Source organism: Pelobates fuscus, chromosome 9, assembly GCF_036172605.1.
Source record: "Pelobates fuscus isolate aPelFus1 chromosome 9, aPelFus1.pri, whole genome shotgun sequence".
Taxonomy (NCBI): Eukaryota; Metazoa; Chordata; class Amphibia; order Anura; family Pelobatidae; genus Pelobates; species Pelobates fuscus.
The window spans coordinates 160,086,104-160,110,523 of record NC_086325.1 but is presented as its reverse complement, the minus strand read 5'-3'; the positions used below and the strand labels follow the sequence as shown (position 1 = coordinate 160,110,523).

The 24,420-nt window shown below is 40.4% G+C and overlaps 1 protein-coding gene across 1 annotated transcript in view; it reads right to left on the bottom strand.

Annotated features, from left to right (window-relative positions):
• Positions 1-5,906, bottom strand: part of NACC2 (NACC family member 2) — a 123,318-nt gene extending 117,412 nt beyond the window's left edge. Inside the window, exon 1 of the mRNA XM_063432883.1 lies at positions 5,791-5,906. The gene's annotated coding sequence lies outside the window, so the exon portion shown is untranslated. The remainder of the gene's footprint in view (positions 1-5,790) is intronic.
• Positions 5,907-24,420: the final 18,514 nt, after the last annotated feature.

The window sequence follows — 24,420 nt, the reverse complement described above, 5'->3', positions numbered from 1 at the left end:
TATAAGGAATGTACTCTATGTATTCAGTACTCAGACTTTGCTGTATTTTGGTGACGCTAGTCCCTCTGAGTCCCGATCGGTGATCCAATAAAGAATCTCTTCCTTCCTGAAGAAACCTGTGTCCATCTCTCTGTGCTTGGCTTCCGTCAGTTTCTCCGGTATCACTTATTTGTTGGAGAGAGGGTTTGTTGACTTTTTTTTTTAATGCAGTTTTGCCAATTATCATGCTGGGTTTGAGCTGACCCCAATTTCTTCTAGACAGATATTGCATGAAAAAAAAATATGTTTATAATGAGGAAAAAAAAAAAAAAAAAAAAAGGATGGGGGAAGAGGTTGGAGAAATGTTAAAATAGCAGATATAAATAGTTGCGAAAAGCAAATGGTGTCTGAAGATCTACCGGGCTCTGTGGGTGTGGGGGAGGGTTTGGACGGCCCACCAGGCTCTGCGGGCGTGGGGGAGGGTTTGGATGGCCCACCAGGCTCTGCGGGCGTGGGGGAGGGTTTGGACGGCCCACCAGGCTCTGCGGGCGTGGGGGAGGGTTTGGACGGCCCACCAGGCTCTGCGGGCGTGGGGGAGGGTTTGGATGGCCCACCAGGCTCTGCGGGCGTGGGGGAGGGTTTGGACGGCCCACCAGGCCCTGCGGGTGTGGGGGAGGGTTTGGACGGCCCACCAGGCCCTGCGGGTGTGGGGGAGGGTTTGGACGGCCCACCAGGCCCTGCGGGTGTGGGGGAGGGTTTGGACGGCCCACCAGGCCCTGCGGGTGTGGGGGAGGGTTTGGACGGTTTACACACACCCAAAAAGAATGTGTGTCAATGTGTGCACACCATGCACAGAGCACATTTAAAGCTCTCTGACTAGGTGCAGATAGCCTGAACGCTGTGTCAGCATGTCTCATAATGCCTAGAGGGGGTATCAGTTACACTTCACTGAAGAGGCCCAAAGAAGGCTGAAACGATAGTGCATCTCTCGTGCAGAGCTCTCACGAAGTATAACCCTAACGGGCAAAGTTTAGTATTCAAGATACAGACAAAAGAAAATAAACGTATTACCGGGCCTTACAGTGGCCGGACTTAACGTTAGACAGAGTAAAGTGTACTCGAAATACAAGTCGAGGTCTGGGTAACGGAGAGACAGTGAAAACGAGAACTAGCTAAAGTCGAGTACAAGGTAATTAGTCAGATGGGCAAACAAGACAGGCAAGGGTTAAAGAGAAACTCCGAGTCAAGAAACAAAGCCAAGGTCAATACCAGAATACAATACAATAACTCAAGGAATGCACTAAAAGGCACTGGGAACAGAAATCACAATAGGGCACAGTATCTAAGGCCAGGTAAGTTTAAATAATCCAGTATTACATTTGATTGGTCCACGTCATGCCTGCCCCCCAACATGTGCGTGAATGGGGGCGCCGGAATGACGTTGGCCAATGGGAGCCGACCGCGATGCGAGCAGCGTTCTTAATACTGTACGGGGCTGGCGCCCGATCAGACCAATCAGCATGCGCGGCCCGCCAGGAGTGCTCGAGCCGCACATAGCTCACCTGGAGGCAGGAGTGCTCAAGCTCAAATGGAGGGCCAGGTAAGTACCAATACACAGAGGTCTTGCTGGCATTTCAGTTCTGGACTGATATGCATTTTTGAGACTGGAGAGGGATTAACTGAAGGGCTACTGAGTTTCTCTAAGCTTTGTACGTTCTCATTTTCTCTGTTTTTCTTGTATGTGTAATAATGCATTCACTCTACGTGGATTGCGGGCATTTCCCTGGTGCCCCCGATACAGCAGCTCTCTTCCAAATCCCATTTCCCATCAGTAAAACTTTACTTGTCACTTTCCCCATCATAGTCTGAAACTTGGAACATCTGCACACTGTCTGGAAAAGGGAAATCCGCAGACAAGAACCATTTAATGTGCCATTTGTTGGTGGTTAGAAAAGCTCTCTGTTTCTCAGTGCTGCGGAGCATGCTTTATCAATAAATAAATGGCAATAATTGTTCTACAATAAAAAAAAAAAAAAAAGTCAAAAAACTTTTCTTAAAACTTTTGCATCTTTGAAAGACTTCCAATGGGCGGTCCTGCTGTTTGGCTAAATGGCAGGCACCTTTATTTTCAAAGAAATATATTGTAAATATAATATAGAAAAGATAAAAATAAATAAGAAAAAAAAACAAAAAAAAACACAGCTTTGGCATCCCAACGACCCCAGGAAAATACACCCAAGGGGTCCCAGGACTGGTTTATGAGCCATTCTGACTTAGTAAATGCATGGAACACAGATTATTGGATCATACTTTGAAGCCGTGGAGGCAGAAAGCCTTGGATGCTGTGATGGCCCGATGGGTCTAGGTGGATATGGTCTAAGAGGACATAACCAAGGACAATGTACAGTTTGAATGGCAACACTTAAGGAAAAATTGATGATCAAAGAAAAATGAATAAACCTACAACTCCGTTATTGTCACAGCTTGAATATTTTGCGCTTTGAATTTAAATTTCCTGCAATTTGAAGTTTATTGAATAAGCGAAACATCCCATGCACAAACACAAACACACACGCTCGCACATACAAACTATAAACGCACGCATGCCATCCCACAATCTCACAAATCCCTAAAGACTGGGTCATTTCTGTAAATAGTTTAATCATCGATATAGTAAGCTTTTTATATCCCTGTAACAGAGCACCGCAATGTCTAATTAAAATGCAAAGCACTTAAAGATGCTCAGATGACACTGATTGGAATAATAATCTACATCATATTAATCAATGTTCTATTAACACTGCGTTTCAGAAACAGTTCATAAAAATACTGAGCAGTAAACACCATTAAAGGAACACTTCATGGTGGAGCTGACCAGTTTCTTAATGTATTACTTCGATAATATTTATAAAAAAAAAAAAAAAATTACCTGTCATTTTAAATGCTTATTTTCTGCAAATCTGCAGCTTCTGTATTAACTAAAAGTGGTTATGGTGTTTAGCTAATCCCGGGCCTTCTTTGTTCTATTTTTTAATTTCCCATAAATCTCTGTGTTCAGGAAGTTTGTGGAATGTACAGTTTAGCAATCCCAAGTAGTGTCATTCTTAAACAGTTAAGACTACCCTACATTCGCTGAAATGGTTACATTTCACATGCACTTCAACATTACAGATGGAGGTGAACTAACAACAATTATATTAACACGACGAAATGCCATGACAAAAAAAAAACAGTGGTCTTCTAGGAACCTAAAGAACGCTTTGGGGAAAAAAAAGAATTTGGAAGTCGATACTGTCGAAGTTCCTCTGTGGTTTTAGCTGGCCGTGTTGATTGTAAGCTGGTTTGAGTAGGGTCTTCTTTCGATAATTGTACAGCGCTGTGGAATATGTTGGCGCTATAGAAATAAATGATGATACAAATAACTGCTACGTGGAATTTCGATCGGTTGCTACTTTGCAGCAGTTTTGTGTATAGCCTAGATGTGTAAGCTAAATGATTTGCATATTTTCCTACCATAGTTAATTCAGACAGAGTGCTGTAGATTGTTATGGTCTATGTTCCTCTGAATCCCCCTTTTTGGGACAGAGTTCTATTTTATTGTGTTTTGTTGTTGCCTGCATGTTCCCCCACACGGTGATGCTTTCTGCGTTGTTTTACATTTCTCACCATGAGCTGAATGTACAGTTGTAAAAGTCTAATCCAGCTTTTTATTAGCAGTAAATGTCCTCAGAGCCAGTGGGAACCTGCTATAAGGCCTAAGGACTGGTTAGATAGCTAGACTATGCTAAAGTATCTTTGCAATGAGGACAATACCTGCCTGGAAGAATGAGTCGGCAAAGAGGGAAGAAGCCACCAGTCCAGAGGGCAAGATCACACTTTGAGGAATCATCGCTGTTCACCCTGGTTCCAGAGAAGGCTGAATTGGTGACAGTCTAGAAGCTGAGCTAGGGACCAGTTACCCCCCCTGTTCCTGTAACAGGTTCTTCTGCTGTAAGTGGTTGTGGAGGTGGGGATAGGCGATGTACCAGACTACAACACATAGCCTATCATTAAACTCTATGTTTAAACGGATACTTGACTGGTAGTCATAGGATGTGCGTGGTGGACTCGCCTATCACTGAAGTCAAAATTTGAAAAGATACTGCAGACATTCACATACACATTACCCGAACTGCAGCAGATGACCCAGGTTTTAGGTGCTAGAAGATGCCCTTTAGGGTTAATCCACTCAAAAATGTTTTGACACAAACCACTATGACGTCACTCAGAGACTTTGGAAAATAACCACTAGTAGTAGTTATTAAGCTTAAAATGGCCCTAAAACCACAGAAATATTCACTTTGTTTGTTACATGTGACACAAGCTGAACGGCCTCTGCTATACCCATATAGAAAGCCAAAATGGCAGCTCCCATCAACAAATAATTCGCTACCATTATTGATATATTATAAATAATAAAGTAAAAATCTTAAAAAAAACAACTCTATCATCTCTCAATTAGCGATAATGTGCATTGTATGGAAGCAATCACTGCAAAATTAGTCTCTCATTAAAAAACGGATTCCTTTAAATCTATCCATTTTGTTTCACAATGCAAAATTAAAGCACACAGCTTGATCATACAAGAATATACAATGCACACATAGAATTGTTAGCTAGGTATTAAAATATAAAACATAGCATTATAGCCACAACCCTTACCAAGCAGAGTGGGTTAAACGATTGACTATAAGACAGGTCAGGTACCAGCACTCAACACATTATTAACCATTTTGTTAAGCTTACGTTAGTTCTATCTGAAAAATAGAGCTTACACATATATCCGACTGTCCTGCTTGCAGTAAAACAAAGAGACAGTCACGCACTCCTTTTAGAAGAAGTCTACCTAGAAGAATGAAGTTAAAAGTTCATCTCAAACTTGCAAACGATCAATTAACTCCTTGTGTGCCAAATTGAATAGTTATAGTCTGCCCGTGCCACAATGAACGCAGTTTATTTTCTATAAGACAGACATTATTAAATAGACTGGCATTACATCACTCTGCAGCCTGGACTGGGTCTGTCGTTATAGCAGCATAGATTCCTTAAGCAAGGCAGACTAGGTTATATTTGCCAGACACGTAGTTATGTCATTATAAACACATAACTACTTTATCTGATGCATAGAAGTCCAACTGAAATCATCCTAAATGAACACAAAGCGGTTTATTCACTAAACAGCTAATAGCGGCAAATGAAAACCGGATTATTTATTTAGAAAATATTTTACCAGGAAGGATACATTGAGATATATCTAGTTTTCAAGTATGTCCTGGGTCCACAAAACATTGTATTGATACATTAGGTTACAATAGAATACAAAAACAATATATACAACATTTATCATTTAAATTGAAAAATTCACCAGCTTAACTATAGTCACAGCTAGGCTACTTTAGCCTGAATTTTCCAATACAGGTTTTTAATTTACCGCAATTTGCTGTTAAGCGAATAAACCCTTAAGGGATTTATTGACTAAACAGAGAATTGACTGTATTTCAGATAATTACAGCTCAGCAGGAAACGCAATGGAAATAGAAGAATTCGTTTCTAGTTAAAAACCTAAAAAGTCTTTGCCCACCGACCACAACGCTCTGTTTAGAGAATGATCCCAGAATGACAGCTGTTACAGTAACTAGTTCTGCGTACATTGTTACTTAGAAAGCTTTGATGTTTCAACGGACGAACGAACTTTACATTTCTCCTACTACAGGATTCTGCATTCGTGCTCTCATTCATAAAACTACTTTGCTGACAAAGATACCTACGTACCTGCCAGGCGCACCCATTTATATGGGCCGTAGGAAGACCGGCTATCTGCCTCCCCCCTCTCCTCCGCCTGGGCACTAGATGGGCAGGGATAATCGGCCAATTACCATGCACCCAGACAGCGCTGCCTCTGTGTCTCCCTGTGCTTCAGACTCACAGCTACAAACAGCAGCAGGAAGTGATTCCAACTCACACGGACTTTAAATGACCTCATCCACCATAGTAACAGGGATTTTAAAGGGACAGCGTTCCCCGACCGGACACTTTGTGCTGGGACATCGCTGAATGTTTGCGACTTTATTAGCAAGACATTTGTGTTGGCTGGCTTTCGGGACACCCTTCGACCGAAGACAATGAGATAACATTTTCCGACATGGGCAATCATACAATAATACAAATCACGTTCATATCAGTAGATATTAATTAATCTTCGCTGGCCCCGTCATGTTCCGACCTGGAAAATTAATAAGATATGATTTCTCTAGTCAGGAAAAAAATTACTGGTCAGCAGGGAATTTACTTGTATGTTCAATGCAAAATGGTTTTTGCTCGAATCCTCTTCGCAACATTTGTTAGTTGTCTACACTTGGGCATCGTTAATTCTGTTTGTTTATCATTACTTTACATAGATAAGTTAGAATACATCCCAGAGAAGATTTATAAATATAATCCGACACTACGTAAACATGTGGACATTATAAACAAATAGTAAGACATATAGAGTCACATAAACAGGTGGAATGAACAATGATTGGGAATAGAACTGAGAGAGCCAAGGTGCTGGGTAAGGAATAGATAAATAGGTCAAAGGGTCAGGGATTAACTAAAATATGATTTGTTAAGAACTCAAGGTGAATTTCACACTTAGGCCAAACTAGCTAAACCTGAAATATTGTTAAATTCTGTTTAGCTGTTACATACCTCAAAACCACCCCGCTTTTGGCAAGAAAGTCCAGAAATTAGATCATTTAACCCACGTGCAGAGTGCTTTAAACATGCTCTGTATATAGGTAACCCTGAGTGGGCTGGCCAGCGTGACAGCCCCAATAGCTTTCACGTGAGTTTATAATGCTTTTACCAGGGTTTGAGGGACTCCGGTAGGGTAAACTAAAAATAGAAAAAAAAATTTAAGGGTTGGAGTAACCCTTTAAACATATCTCACAATATTTCAAATGGACGTACTAATAATTTATATAAATCAAATGTAATTTAGACTGATTTCTAAACACATTTATTGTAATTAAAAGGTACTACTGGGAGTATTATTGCTGTGGAGCTCTGTTATACACTCAGACACATTACTGGGAGTATTATTGCTGTGGAGATCTGTTATACACTCAGTCACATTACTGGGAGTATTATTGCTGTGGAGCTCTGTTATACACTCAGACACATTACTGGGAGTATTATTGCTGTGGAGCTCTGTTATACACTCAGACACATTACTGGGAGTATTATTGCTGTGGAGCTCTGATATACACTCAGGCACATTACTGGAAGTATTATTGCTGTGGAGCTCTGTTATCCACTCAGGCACATTACTGGAAGTATTATTGCTGTGGAGCTCTGTTATACACGCAGGCACATTACTGGGGGTATTATTGCTGTGGGGCTCTGTTATACACTCAGACACAATACTGGGAGTATTATTGCTGGGGAGCTCTGTTATACACTCACACATTGCTGGGAGTATTATCGCTGTGGAGCTCTGTTATACCCTCAGACACATTATTGGGAGTATTATTGCTGTGGAGCTCTGTCATACACTCAGACACATTCCTGGGAGTATTACTGCTGTGGAGCTCTGTTATACACTCAGACACATTCCTGGGAGTATTATTGCTGTGGAGCTCTTTTATACACAGACACATTACTGGGAGTATTATTGCTGTGGAGTTCTGTTATACCCTCAGACACATTATTGGGAGTATCATTGCTGTGGAGCTCTGTTATACACTCAGACACATTCCTGGGAGTATTACTGCTGTGGAGCTCTGTTATACCCTCAGGCACATTACTGGGAGTATTATTACTTTGGAGCTCTGTTATACACTCAGACACACCAACAATATGGAGCTCCTAGAAAAGAGGGACATTAGCAGAGAATAGAGGGACAGAGGGATTTGGGCAGAAAATAGGGACTGTCCCTCCTAGATAAGGACACTTAGGACATATGATTTAGAAAGTAGTGATGTAGGAATAAAATCACAAAGAAAAAAAAAACCTGATGAAAAGTTTTCTGCCTTTACTTAAAATGAGATTAGAATGTTTGTAACTTTTCACAGACCAGTCAACTCACTAAAAAACAGACACCGTTAAAGTGGGCAGAAAAAAACCTGCCAGGCAAAAAGTTGTTTTTCTACCCAGAATGCCTTGCTAATTGTATGTACAGCATGCTGTGTCAATATGCAGGATTCCTATGGGCCGAGAGGGGCACTTATTCCCCATAGCTTAGCAAAAACTGCAATTTTTTTTTTTTTTGTAAAATGAAACTCATTACAGACAGTCACACTTTATAAACACTTAATTTAAAATTAGTATATTAAAAAAATAAAACCCTCTCTCAGTTCTGAACAAAATGTAGTAAATCTGCAGACTGATCTCGATCATGGTATTAATGTTAACCATTTCACCTGAGACAGAGTTTGCATGTTGGAGATAATTTAGCTGTAGCATTCTCACATTAAATTGATTTGGCAGAACAGGGATTTATTTAACATACCAGGAGCGGCAACCCAGGAGTGTAACTCCCACTAATCTCAGGCAGACAGGATATGCATGTATTATCCTAAAATTAAAGGGACCTAACGCCAACATGTGCCACACGAGTCGCTTCCTAAATGACTGAATGGCACATGTTGGCGTTAGGTCCCTTTAATTTTAGGATAATACATGCATATCCTGTCTGCCTGAGATTAGTGGGAGTTACACTCCTGGGTTGCCGCTTTTAGCAATAACAGGCATATCACGTCATATCTTGATATACTGCTTGTCCTGACATTTGGGTCTGTTTAACTGCACAAATTAATAAAAATCACTCTCCCCTTTTAACCTAGCTGTGACACAGACTTGCCTTGCGTAACGCTAGAACCAGCCGGGCCAGCTGGCATTAGGGATGTGTGAAAGAACACAGCTTTCTGGAGCTTTTTGTGAATGCTATGTTCACAAATGAATCCACTTTAAATACCCAGAGAGGGCCGTGTGTCCGTGGTCTGTCGCAATCCACCCGGGGCAGATGGCATTTCTTAACAGGAGAGGGCCTCAGTATGTAAGGCTATACCTTTAACCTTTTTGATTACTTGATGCCCATCACGGGGTTAATAACGAGGATTACGGTTTGTTTTAATAGTACTGACGTATGTTTGCATGTCTCGTTGCTACACACTCTTGCTCTAGTAGGCGACGGGATGTTACAATGTACAGTTTGCAGAGGAGAATAGAGGCAGAAACACTAAATGGGACAAATTAACCAAGGACCAAACCTCTGGAATAAAAGGGAATCGTGACATGTCACAATTGTCATGTGCCCTTAAGGGGTTAAACACATTTAAATTAACTCACATGTCTCTGCTATGGATCTGTTAGTATTCATAGAAACATAGAATGTGACGGCAGATAAGAACCATTCGGCCCATCTAGTCTGCCCAATTTTCTAAATACTTTCATTAGTCCCTGGCCTTATCTTATAGCTAGGATAGCCTTATGCCTATCTCATGCACGCTTAAACTCCCTCACTGCGTTAACCTCTACCACCTTAGCTGGAAGGCTATTCCATGCATCCACTACCCTCTCAGTAAAGTAATACTTCCTGCAGTGGCGTACACATGACCCATGACCCCCCCCTCGCTTACTCTGCACGGGCCGCGGCGCAACACATGGCGGCAGGCACCTGGTCACAGGGGTTGCAGGGCTGCACACACACTTAAAGGACCACTGCAGACACCCAGATCACATCAACTCAATGAAGTGGTCTGGGTGCCAGGTCCCTCTAGTTTTAACCCTGCAGCTGAAAACATAGTTTCAGAGAAACTGCTATGTTTTACTGAGGGTTAATCCAGCCTCTAGTGGCTGTCTCATTGACAGCCGCTAGAGGAGCTTCCGCGATTCTCACTGTGAAAATCACAGTGAGAAGACGCTGAACGTCCATAGGAAAGCATTGAGTAATGCTTTCCTATGGGCGGTTTGAATTCGCGCGCGGCTCTTGCCACGCATGCGCATTCGGAGCTGAGAGGCGGAGGGATCCCCAGCGCCAAGGGAGTCCGGCGCTGGAGAAAGGTAAGTGCTGAAGACACACACACACACTCTCTCACGAACAGACGCATACACACTAGCTAACAGACACACACATTTACTGACAGAGACACATTCAGTGACAGACATACATACACACTCACTTACAAAACATACACTCACTGGCAAACACACTCACTAACAGACACACACAAACACACTCAGTAACAGACACACACAGTAACACACTCACTGACACCAACACACACACACACTAACAGACACACACACACACACTTTTTTTTTTTTTAATGTAATCCCCCCAGCCTCCTTACCTGTGGGAGTGCTGAGGGGATTCCATGGGGTCAGTGCGGTGCGCGAGGGACCTGGTCAGAGACCGCTTACGGGAGAGTGCTCCCTTGTGCGCCCGCCAGCCGGGTGCCACCAGGGCCAGCCTCGGGGGGCCCTGAGGTAGCCGGCTCCTGTGCCCCCCAGTAGAAGAGGGTGGCCACAGTGGCAAACATACCGGGTCGCAGGGCGGCCGGGCCCCCTGGTGGGCCGGGCCCGGTCGCAGCCGCGACCCCTGCGACCCCGGTATGTAAGCCACTGACTTCCTGATATTTTTAAACCTTTGCCTCTCTAACTTAAGACTATGTCCTCTTGTTGTGGTAGTTTCTCTTCTTCTAAATATAGTCTCCTCCTTTACTGTGTTCTGGAAGCTATATATTTTTTTAAAATATTTTTTTATTTGGTTCTAACATTCCCCATAACCTTTTAGAACTGTGATTTTGTAGAAAAGATCATGTAAGAACAAAGCTATATAAGACGGAAGCACGAACTATGGGAAAGTCATCCCAAGTATTTGGTGACAATTACTTTCTGATAAAACATTATTTATCATTGCGTATTAGATATATTAAAGATATACATACTATCAGTAGGCAATCAGAAGAAAGACACTAGGAATTTAATAACCAATACGTCACAGAGATATCACATACCTCCCAACATTCTAAATGGACAAAGAGGGAACTTTAATTTTAGCGGTGTGAGTGGGGGTGTGACAAGGGGCAGGCTGTTCTGGGAAATGCTCGGTGACTTACTAATAATTTATAGAAATAAAATGTAATTATTTTGTTTTCTAAACAGGTTTATTGTAGTTTAAAGACATAGTGCTGGGAGTATTATTGCTGTGGAGCTCTGTTATACACTCAGACACACCAACAATTTGGAGCTCCTAGAAAAGAGGAACATTAGGAGAGAAAAGAGGGGCAGAGAGATTTGGGCGCAAAATACGGACTGTCCCTCCTAGATAGGAAGGCATGGGTACTATATGTAGTGAGGATTAACCCTTTACAAATGTACTCTAAGCACCAAAACCACTACATAATACTGTGGGTTTGGTGTATAGCTGATGTCTCGTTTCTCTGATGATGAAAAACATAGCCATTTCTGAGAAATGGCAAGATTAACAATTTGCCTAAAACATGCCTCTAGTGGCTGTTGGAAACATATCCTCTATAGATAAGAATGTAAAGCGCTACGGAATCTGTTGGCGCTATATAAATGGCAATAATAATAGTAATAAGACACTTCCTTCCTACAACCTTCGGTTTCTGAAAGTCTTTACATTTGGCACCATAACATACAGCATCATATTGTTGAAAGACAGCAGTATTGGATTGAGTAAAAGTCATAATGTCTATTTGCTTTCTCCCTCAATACCCTTCCTATTGTGTTTTTATACCCCACCTCCTCTAGACTGTAAGTTTGGTTGAGCAGGATCCTCAGCTACCTATTGTTCCTGTTAAATTTTGTTATTGTCTCATTTGGTAAATTCCCTGCTGCGGAATAAGATGGCGCTATATAAATACCAATAATAATAATAATTAATTAACTTAACTGGACAAGTATTGGGCTGCTGTCCAAGCACTACATTACAGTACGTTTGAAGAAAAAAAAAATTGCCCAGGGGAGCAGTAAGAGAAAGGGAAAAAATAAACACACTGTTAAAAATAAATATCTATTTTTTACGTTACAGTGTTCTTATAAGGGCACGTGACATGATTTGCCATATTCACAGTCTGCTTGTTTTTTATGACCACATGCACTGCCCTGCTCCCTACAGCTGCCCTGCCTTTAATCAAGTGGGACATCCTACATCAGAAATGTGGTGAAACAGACTGACTTCGGTCCTTAAGGGGTTAATAACCTGAAAACTGTTTAACCCCTTAAGTGCACATGACATGTTTGACATGTCATGATTCCCTTTTATTCCAGAAGTTTGGTCCTTAAGGGGTTAAACATTTTTTTTTTATGCACAACGGATTAACATAACATTTTTTTGTATTATTTCTTTTCCTAAATGGCACATTTCTTGCATAAGTCACAAACGCATAAAGATTGTTATAAAAAGTGCTTAGGGGCAACATCCCAGAAGGTATCATTTAAAGAATGATGTGGGAGCCATGGTGCAATCGTACCGAAATTGGTGACATTCTTGTTATATTAATAAAAAAGTTCTATATATACATATAAATATATATCTGGAAACGAAATCTTGTAGCTAGGAGGCACAGTTGCTAAAATCATTAGTTCCCCAGTAGCCTGCAGCAAAATTGGATCTCGACTTGCAACATCCACAGAGATGCTTTATTTTGCTTGGCCCAGCAATATCCTGACAGCTTTGACTCCATCCAGAGCATCTTCAGGCCGAGTGTTTAGCAACAGAGACTCAAGGTCTTAAAACAGGCATCAGAATCTCTGACACTGCACTGTGTCAGGTCACCGGCAGAAATTGCTGCATGTCATGAAATCGGAGCCTAGTTTGCTGCAAACCCTGAATCCATCTGCTGCAATAGGAAGAAACAAGATGGTGTTTGCTTCTTGGGGAAAAAAAAAAAGACATCTGTTATTACAGAGATCATTTACTGCCAGGGAGCTACATTGTAAAACATTAGACTCCTGATCCATCTGCTAGTCGGATAAATAGTTAATAAACTCAAGTCGGTTAAAGTGACAATCCCAATAAGGAGTAGATATTCCGTAACTAATGAAAATACTCCGTCTTTTAATATAGTTTAAGGGAAGCCCTTTCAAATACATATATATTTAATTAGTAGCAATTTATAACCTTTAATATAGGGGTACGCGCCGAGAAATTAAAATACAGGTTTTATTGAGGTGCTTCTGTTTTTACCTCTTCACTGTATTTTAGTTGGCCCCTTTTTGTATATAAATATATATTTTTAATGGCGCTGTGGGTGTGGCCAAAGTAGGCATTCTTTTGACTTTAAGCTTGAATGGGTAATCTGGCCCAGTGTTCTTTGTACTCAAATTGTATGTAAAAGTATTACATGTTTTTCTGTTGAATAAATCGGAGCATGGCAAATTCCCTGATATTAAATTGATACATTTATAATTGTACCTTGTTACACCCCCCTGGCTGTCAATCAGACACTCAGTCATGTTACTTCCTGGTTTGCAATTGCCCAGAGCACCTGCCTTGCAAATACTTCTCCTTAAGATGCATTGGGAAGCTGAAGTTGTTTTGGTGACTATAGTGTCTCTGTAAGTAGCCTATGGACTAACTGGAGGCCAGGTGGCACTGTATTAATTGCAATAAAAATAAAATGGCTAGTGGAATTTAGGGAGGCTGGAATCACTGTGTAAATCAACGAAAATGAAATGGCTGTCAGCTCAATCCTATTGCCAAACCCAGAGAAGGAGTTACAGACTGCGCCAATGTGTGTGTGTAAATCAACAATATGTCAAATGGGGAAGATATATTAAAGAGTCCAAGATTAATCAGTGAATTGTCATTTCTTCTTTATCAATATTTATTACATTTGAGCTTTTACCATCACTTTCTCTTACGTGTTACTTTGTTTATGGCTCATTCCCTTTATTAACATTAATGTCCTTATGTTGCACCCAAATGTCTGCTATGGTCTGTGTTTTCTTGGACCGATATATTTGGTGGAATAATGGCAGCAGATTACATGCAGAGCAGTTGTATTTTTAGTTCGTGATATGTAAATTTAAGGGAAGCGAAAAACTGTTACAGTAAACAAAATAAAGGAAACACATTTAAACAACCTTACGATTCTTTGATCATTTTGATAAATCCCTCCCATAGTGTTTATAAAATGTTATAATATTGTACAAGCACTTTGCAATTAATGTTTACTTTACGAACATAAGAATTGTAAATGCCAAATTTAAGGCCAAAATAGCTGCTTTTCAAACATTTTCCAAGTCAGCAATGCTTCCAGTTCGACTTTTTTGATCTAAAATTAGAAATTCACCTTGAATTTCCAACATTTCTCAACTAACTAAATAAACCTGAAAATGTACTTTACTATTAACCGTGAAATACTACAACACCCTTTAGAGCAGGGGTGCCCAATAGGAAGATGCCCAGATGTTTTAATTTTACCATTATTTTAAGAGCATGCAAAGCATCATGGGAGTTGTAGGTTTACAACATCTGGGAACCTACCTTTTTGGGAACCCCTGCTTTAGAGTGTAAGCTCTTTTGAACAGGGCTCTCCACATTTTGTTCGTGTGTATTCCAAAACTCGTCTTGTTTCACTTACTTGTCTGTCCACACACTGCACTGCCTCGTGGGAGGTGTTGGCGTCTTAATAAATAAAATAATAATGATGGGATCTCACGTGACTATTTTTATGCTAGAAATATTTGGATCATACCAAAGATCTATCCTGCCCTCTGGAGCTCAGCTAGAATTACAAGACATAAATACAAAAATGAATAAAGGAAGTAAAAAAAAGGCAATTAGGAGTAGATGGACAATGTCCATGAAATCCGATTTACAAAATGTGACAAGATCTAAACACAGGAAAAAGGAGTTTGAATCTCATGTCCAAAACAATTAAAAGGATATTGCCCTATTAGGGCTCCTCTAGGTGATTGTACTCAGTGAAAATTAAAACAAATATTAAACAGAAAAATAACTTATAGGGGTCTGAATGTTAACTCAACATTGTTATATGTGTGAGAAAGTGAGAATTTAATGTGCATTCAAAGTAAATTTCAAATATAAGGCCAGAGTAGACAAACTGACAGCATAGCTGACTTAGGGAATTTCCCAGTTCAGCTATTTTAACCTTAAATTTGAAATTCACTTTAGTAAATAGCTCAGCTAGACTTTTTTTTAAGTTATAAGTGATTAACACATGTTAAGTGTTCTTGTTTTTAGGTGACATTACCCCTCTGATACAGGGGGTTGAATTCTTTTACCCCATTTAATAGCAGCTTTGTGTACAGGTGCAATGTTTGACGAATGCGACTCGGGATGATGTGAGTGGCCACCAGAGCTGTGATTTGCTAACTGAAGACATGCCTACCCATAACACTATACTGTGATTGGCTTCACAACAAAGTGGCCAATCAGCGCTACCCATAAACAGAGAACGACAATGTGTAAGGCTGATATGCTCACACTGCACTTTTCATCACTAGTGCTCCCAGAAGCAGGCCACAAGAGAAAACAGACAAGACAGCGAGGCAGGAGCCCAACATAAGGACTGTCCTGCTGGTTTTGGGCTTGTTGGCACGTACATAGTGTTTTCGCAAAAAAAAATGCATTTTTCTAAAATCAACAAAACACGTGTAGTTCTAGAGTTATTAAAGGTAGCTGACACCACTGAGAGAAAATAGTAGAGTGCCTTCACGAAATAGTGATTTAGACAATATTGATATAAAATTGCAAATTTGCCATCAATGCCATCCAATAAGCCCAGATCAACTTCCTATGTGATTGTTCAAGGGGTGAAGATTAGAATAGAACCGAGTTGTCAATCACTCTTGAAAAAGACAAGTCTCTTTGAAATATTTATAACAGCCAAAGTTTGGTGCATATTCAGGGCAAGTTTGAGGCGACTTTACACCCTGATCATAGTTCTGCAGTAAACCCTCCTGAATATTTAATCTCCTGTGTCCAATTTTGCACAGTCACTGCAATATGTGTAGGTCCTTTTAAAGTAACAATTAGAGAAATCAATATGACTTAGCCTAGTTATCAGGCATCCTGAAGACTCTCTGGTGGTTAAAACGGCAGCAACCTAAAAAATAATGCACTGTTTAACATCTTGCTTTTTAGTTTGATTACCACGGAAAAAAATGTTATAAAACTTTACGAGGGACTATTTGTCACCGGTGTAAGAATATTATAAAGCTTCTTGAATACCCTAAGGAAATGAAATGGGGAAAAAAAAATAAGACCAGGCTGTGAATCTCAGCTCTGCAATGCCTGCTAACATTTTAAGAGGCTCCCATTAACATTACAGGGCTCTGCTAAATATTCATGCAATTTAAATATTCTCTGATGTGCCAAACGCAAGGGAGGGAGGATTAGAAGCTATATATAATGGGATATGTAAATATGCGTAGAATGGAGGATTTGCTCTTCTATATTGATCTATGGGGAGACACAGGTGCTTCTGATGAAGACAGCATGAATGACACTCCCCCCCCCCACCTTGCATCCATTTTACATTTGATTAACTCTGTAAACACCACACAGTAAGAGGGGAACTAATACCGGGCTGGAATACGGTGATCCCCTATCACTAAGGCGATACCTTAGAGGGACGAGATTTGGAGTGACCATACCATTATTATCACAGACAAACTAATATATTAATCTGAGCTGTATTGAGATTAGGAAGATTTAAAAAAAAAATAATAATCAGATGGCAAAGTGCCTGACGGCCATACATATATAAATGGATTGGCATAAGATGCTTGCTCAAAGTTGCTCATTTATGAGAAAGGGGAACCGCAGAAAAACACTTAGCGTCACCCCATCTCCTGGTAAAAATTCCAATACGAGAATCCTGATGATAATTTAACAAGCATTTATAATGTGACACAGAGGAGGGCAAATAGAAAAGAATGTGCAAGAAACCGGTGGAGTTCTCTTTGGATGGTCCTACTATGGGCTGTGATATATGGGTTTGACAGATGGAAGTCGCTGGGGCTGCGAGTTCTGACATCATATACCTATACTAACAAACATGTCCTGGGAGGTGGGCAGGTGTCCAGCAAAGAAGGCAAATTTGTAACTGTTGGCACATACGTATACACTCAACCCCCAACAACATGACTATGCATTCACAGAGATCTTCACATGCCCCAGAGGCAAAGCATCTGCCTGTCATACCTCCATGGCCACAGATGACAAGTGGATTGTGTTATGTATGTCAGGATCACTGTCTCTTTTCGCCCTGCTTCTCTTGTAGACAGGTATATTGTACATATTCCTCATAGCATAGGAGTCTGATCAACCCCACATACCCCATGCCAGTAGGAGACATCCTAGTGGGCAAGGCCACGCAGGGCAACATTAAAAGGAGCACTATATATAGGAATACAAACATTTATTCCAAACACTATAGTCTAGGAGTGACTGTTTAGGTCCCTTGCCCCCTCAGATTGCAGTAAAAATGTATTAAACTTGCCTTTTCTCCCTGGTTTTGCCGGTCTTGCCACGGCAGGTCCCGCCTCCATAGCTGATATCAACCACCTTAATGATCTCATAGGCTCCTGCACATGATCCATAGGCTCCTGCACATGCGCAGCAAAACACTGCACTGCACCAATCAGCATCATCTCATAGAAATGCATTGAATCAATTCATCTGACTGGGAAGCGTTCAGCGGAGAGACTGAACTAGGGAGTTTTACTTACCTGTACCTCGCAGGCACCGCCATCTTCACTCGGCAAGTTTTCTTCAGCTTGGAGCGGATGTCTCTGTTGAACTCTCGTTGGTCTCAGTATATCTCTTGACTCTTTCAGAGAAATACCAACAGATTCAATATGAGCATTTCATACAGATTCTCTCTCTCTCTTTATGAAAAACTCATTTTTAGGGGGTGAGGTGGGAAGAAAAGGGAGGGAAGGGGACAGTACCGCTATAAGTTTGAAATCACACTTTAGTAAATAATCCTGTATGTATTTAGAGCAAGAAAACCAGTCAAAACACATTCTTTTAAAAAGTGACAACAATGAGCTTGACCAATAATTGAAGAATTGTCATTTATACAGAGTGTACATTTTCTGCATCGCTTTACAATTTAACAATAGGGTAAACGCACTAGCAGCAAGTAACAGAGAAAACAACACGTGTTAACAGGAAGATAAAGAGTGCTCTGCCCAGTGAGCTTAAATCTATGTATTATATGCATTATAAAAAAAAAAAAAGAAATAATAATGAAACTATGGATACTGATGGATGCCAAACTAGAATCCAAAAATGAATGTGACTGACACTTTAAATGGCTTTATTAGTTCAATCCAAGCATATAGGAGGCACGGCAGTTTCTCTCGGTTCTTTATCCAAAGGTTTTCTTTCAAAGCAGCCGGTTAGCGCTCATCGACGCATGAAAGAAAATAGGAATATACAGAACGGTAAATAATAATATACATTACGCTCCGTACGAAGCAGTTTCCTTCATAATGGAGGCAGGGATGGCATTTGTCTACCTGTCCTCCAGTACTGTAAATGCTTATAGTGGAATATTTACCGACAGCCTCGCTGTCTGTAAATAAACCTCTTAAGTGTTATAGAGACGCAATGTCACATCAGCCTGATGCGATTGGGAGTTTAACATATGGTGACTGTACTGTTACATTGTTATAATACGGAAAGAATGTGCCTTGCTATACAATTGGTTTTGGCTCGCGCACAGAACCGCTCAGACACAAAAAAACACTAAGCAGTACTTTAGCCACCGTAAGCTCAATAAACATTACATCTGATGGCATCTATTGTAGTGTATTTTTTTCACAGGGAGCTCTGTAACTGCGCTGGTTTCTGCTAAAATGACATCATTTCTGGCACAGGAGTTTCATTTTATTTATTTTTTCATGAATATTCCTTTAGCATTTCACTGTAGCCATTAATATTCCAAAACAGAACAATGCACATACTAATATAATGAATGGCTCAGAAATGAATTTCATGACCGGTATTAGCAGCGGCAAATATATTCAGGCTGTGATAGAGATCAAAGAAAGGACAAAAACGCACGCACAACGTAGACTCATTTTTATTTTATAGAATTTATTTATTTTTACACTCATGTTCATAACCTAATTAACTAATCTTTATCTCCTTGAAGAAGGGACTGCAATAATTTGCTTTTTACATTTTTCCATTATAATTTATTCTTCTGGTTAATTAAAGCACCTTTGTGGGACTGGTTTCAAAGAGACACTCCAAGCACCATAATCACTACAGCACATTGTAGCGGTTTATGGTGGCAGTAGGCTTTAAGCACTGTCGATAAATTTTTGCCAAACTATTTTTTAGAGTAGTTTGACAAAAACAGAAGCTTTTCCATACCCAGAGCCCAGCCCCATATGCTGCCACAGTCACAACGGATATATCTGTCCAAATATGTCCAGCTGTGGATGACAGTCAGGACCTATGACTGCTGGGGGCAACTTCTTAACAGATACCGTGTAATAAATTTTGATACTGAATTGTAGGAACCCCACGCGTCAGTGTCACGCAAACATTATGTAGACATGGGACAATTTCATCGAAAAACAGCACAAACAGGAGGTACTGTTACTAACATCATAGAAGCTACAGAGACCACGATATGGGGGGCCTCTTCAGTCCTGCAAAAAAATATATATATATATCAAGGAAAGCCAACCAATCACACTCGCGATCAATGGTGGCCAAAAGTAGGACCCCTCATCGGATGTAGAACTATACCTGTTATGATGCTTAGCCTAAAAAGGCAGATTGAACAGCAAGGAGCCATCAATTCTTGTTGTTTAAGTGTATGTTTGAAATGAATTTCTCAATCCCTCATTAGCAGGCTCCGCTCGCAATCTTAAGTTTGCTCTTGTCTTTGTCTTGAAAAGAGAACGGGGCAACGTGCAAACAATGTCTCGTCTGAGAAATAAGTGGAAAATCTCACTGTTGCTATGTCAACAGTCCGAAAATAATGGAGGGGACAACAAAAGCCGGCGTTATACCGCATGGCGGCATTTCAGCTGGGCAAGTCAAAGTTTTCTTTGTTCTTTAAACAGGGTAGTTTGAGTTAGTTTATGGGAGTACAAAACCTATTTTAAAAAGGGAACATATTCATTCTGACAGCTGTGAAGGGACAAGGCAACTGCAAAGTTAAGACAAAAATACTCAAACTGGAAAAATAGATGAGATGAAGAATTTCTCCAGTTTGACTACTGTAGCCTAAAATTTGGCCCTCGTCAATACTCCAAAAATCTATGTTTAGTAAATAAAGCCTTGTATTATGATATGGGGATATTTTAGAATTGCTGCATAGCAAGTAAGGGTTTAGTGGAGATGCCTCAGTTCATGGCCGTCTAGCTGAGCATTGTACGGTTATCATTTAGTATTTATTAATCACCAATATATTCTGCAACGCTGCATCTACGCATCCCAGACAAGTCAGCAGACCTGCTTCTCCAAAGATTCCCTCAATATACGTTTCCACTGCAGCTAAGTCATGCAAATGAGACTCCAGCATACATTATCCAGTTAGAAAACAGCACACAGTGCCCCCATACATGCGCAGGACGTGAGTTGTACTGCACCAAGTAAATCAATTGAAACTGCAATGAATGTCTAACAATACATCTTCTGATAATAAAGGCAGCATCGCTATTAGGGCCGCCGGATCCACTGTGTTTTGCTGAACACACCTGATTTCTTTATGTTGATGGGCAATGTATGAACAGTGCTGCCCTGCAGTATGCAGAATTCATTTGCTGCTAGATTATTCAATAATGTATAACTTGATTCCCTGCCTACCATATGTCCTGCCCATCAATATATGATGAGTGCAGAGGAAAGCATTAACTTGCAATAAAAAAAAAAAGTTAAAAATACCCCACCTGAAGGTCCCCGAAATAGCAATGTGAAATCCATGCCGACCTTTATTCCGTCTCATTATTGATTTGGCAACTTTTCGACCGTCAGTCTTGAAGAAGATTCGGTTGAAGGTTGAAATGTTGCCAGGTCAGCAACTGAACAAATGTTACACCTTTCGCTAAAGACTGTAGTACTTCGTAACAACCTATGAAATTAAACCAACCAGCAATTGTTTTGTGCAATTTGGTGAACGGTAAAGCAGACAGTGTTTGTAATCCTGGCTTAACAGACAACAATATTCATTTCTATCTCAGGGAATGAAGAAATGAATAATGGATTTAGGCAGCAATCCTTACTGAATGTACCTGTACATATCCGGCAGAAAAAACAGGTCACTGTAAGCTCTTGCGTCAGTAGCAGGTTCTGAGCATTCCAACTGGTGTCTGGGTTCAATAAGGAACCTAAAACCACAATAAGATACAGCCGTGCAGACAACAGCAAAAATTAAAGGAGAAACCATGGACCATATTCTACTACCTATTACAGGGAGGGGTCCAGCACAGTGGCAAAGCATCAAGGGAGATGTAGTCCATAATATCTTGAATGCCAATGGTTGCCTACCCCTGATATAGACACCCCCTCACCAAACCAGGGAATTTATTTTTGCCCACCTTACTCCAGCCACTTTTGGGATTGCCATCCAGTGCTATCAATTTTTATTATTGCCAAATCCTTTCATCGGGAGGAAAGATATGCAAACCAATGTACAATTAAAAAATCCTAACTGTACTCAGGATTTCTAGACCATGCAAAAATAATTCAACAGACCGTAGGTGGAAAATGTAACTGCTGTGGCAGTTTATTTACCATCCTTGTGTCACGTTAAAATCACCAGGTTTTACATAAAACACACATGAACTTGCTATACATATCATAGTAACAAGTTCCATATCACTGAGCAGTTCTATTGCGATTAAAAAAAGTCCTCAACATCTAAAGCCGAAACCGTAAGAGATTGCCCATCGTGCAGCATCAATATACCATTGAGAAAATAAAGAAAGAGGGATTTATTGCACCTAAATAAATGTTTTCTGCACCCTTCTAGCTATTACATTACTTACAAAGGTGGGTTTAAAAATAAAAGTAGGATCACAAATTTTGATGAGGACGTTTCCTGAAACGTGTTGTCAGCTATAACCATTTTTCTCCAAACACCATAATCCGCTTTCTCTCCCTCATTGAACACAGGAGAGGCTGTAAGATGCTCACTTATTTTGATTCACATCATGCCGGCAACCACCAGTGGGTCAATAAACACAAGAAAGAGGACCCAGTCGCTTTAAAAACACACATAAAAACATCCCTCAGGGGTCCATTTACTAAAAGACAAAATTGTAGCAAATTGAAAATGTAATGGCAAAATGCAGACTAAAATAGAGAAGACAAGACAGCAGTTGAAGGAGATTTTTTCCAAATCAGTTACTTCGACCTATATTTTGAAACCCGATTTTCCATTTACAATTTAGAAAATAAGCCCTTTAAGATCAATTATCAGAGCAAGGCTTGATAAAATCCTGGAGCCGTAAGAGTGCTTCTTTAGGTTCCCTACTTTGGGGGTTATCTAGCAAATATCAGGCTTGCGGTCCATGGGTAAACATGTTGCCTAGCGGCAAAAATAAATCTGTCGCAGTGGGTATGGTTTATTTTTTTTAAACCTACTATTTTTGTGAGTGATCAACAGCTCATTATACTTTTAGGGGAACACTCCAAGCACCATAACAACTACAGAACACTACTGTGATAATGGTCTGTGCATGAGCTGAGATTTAGCATTTACAGTCCTTTTATACAAAATACTCATGAGCTTACAACCTAAATGTTATGATAAGGCGTTGAAACAAGAGGAAACAACTGAGATTTGAAGGTAATGGACAGGAAACCACTGAGAGCATTTGCACAGACTGCTAAGATGTGATGTCATTGAAGAGGTTATTGGGCAATAAGTCCTTCACCAGGAAAGGAGTGCTCTAAAGGAAGCGCTTAGTGAAATTAGAGTTTGATGGAGACATTGGAGGTTATGGCTTGTAATGGGTGGTGTATTAGAATGCCTTCTCATGAATGGCTTTTTGTTATCTATAGACCTGCAGAACATGTTTCATAGCAATGTTTAATATATAGTCAGGATACTTAAGGGGCCACTATAGTCAACTGGATCATCTACACTACAGCTTAATGTAGTTGTTCTTGTGTCTATATCCTGACCCTGCAGACTTTTTAATGTAAACATAGAAAAGGCAGTGCTTACATTACTGCCCAAGAACACCTCTAGTGGCAGTCGTTGATTCAATGCATCTCTATGAGGAGATGCTGATTGGAGCACTGTTTTCCTGCACACGCGCACTATTCTTCCAAAGCTTTGCTGTGGGAAAGCATTAGATTGGCTGAGATCATCAAATTTGATCTCAGCAGGGAGGCGGGGTCAGCGCCTGCAAGAACAGTGCAACACTGGGGAAAAAAGGCGCGTTTAAACACCTTTTTAAAATAAAAAGGGGGTCCGGTCACCTAAATTGTTATTTTACCACTATAGTGTCAGAAATTCATGTTTTTGATCCGGACACCATAGCGTTCTTTTAACGATTTCATTTCTTTCTATAAAAAGTTCTATACAAATGCTAGCCAATGGCTGAAATACTTTTAAAGGGGCAATCCAGAATGAATCCACACCCCACACGCAGTATAAAAGCTAAAAATTAAGTATAATTGAGGTTTGAATTGAAGATTGACATTGCAATCTAGTTCAATTCTTAGCCAATCCTGGCTATCCCATTGTTTTCCTCGGGAGCTTACATATCTAGTAAACCCCTTCCAAATTTCTAGAATCTGTAGTTCAGAGTTCAATAGCGTTTTTTTTCAGAAAACGACATGAAAGAAACTCGAGAAGCTAATGGAAAGTACAGTGCGGCTCGTAATTCTTTGCTAAATATAGTTTTATAAATGGTTTGGGTTCTTTTCACAGGTGACACCATTTACTGGATGTTGCCCAACGGCTGCACTGATTGTTTTTCATGAATGAATGTACGCACAGCTGGACTTGTGCATATGTCCAAGACAAGAACATTAGTATTTACAAAGTGTGCACACACACACTTCGCCTAATTGACAAGGCGAAGCATGGGGTTCTAGCAGTATCAATTAATGCATGTAATACAGTCTGAATTGGAGAATTTGCTATGGTACATATGCTTTGCAGGTAGTGTGTGTGTGTCGACAAGGACTGCAAGCTTAAAAAGGTCAGTCTATGCGCCATAACCACTTTGCATAATTGGAAAGTAAATGATACTTACATCAACCTGAGCCTATTCTCATGCCTGGGAGTGGGCCATCGCAGCAGCGAATAGTTTAAAATAAAAAAGCAGCTGCCGTAAAAGACAGCCCACCGGGCCTTTCAGACAATCCAGGACACTTAAAGGGAAACTACACTACCCAAATAAAAAATTATATATATATATATATATATATATATAAAC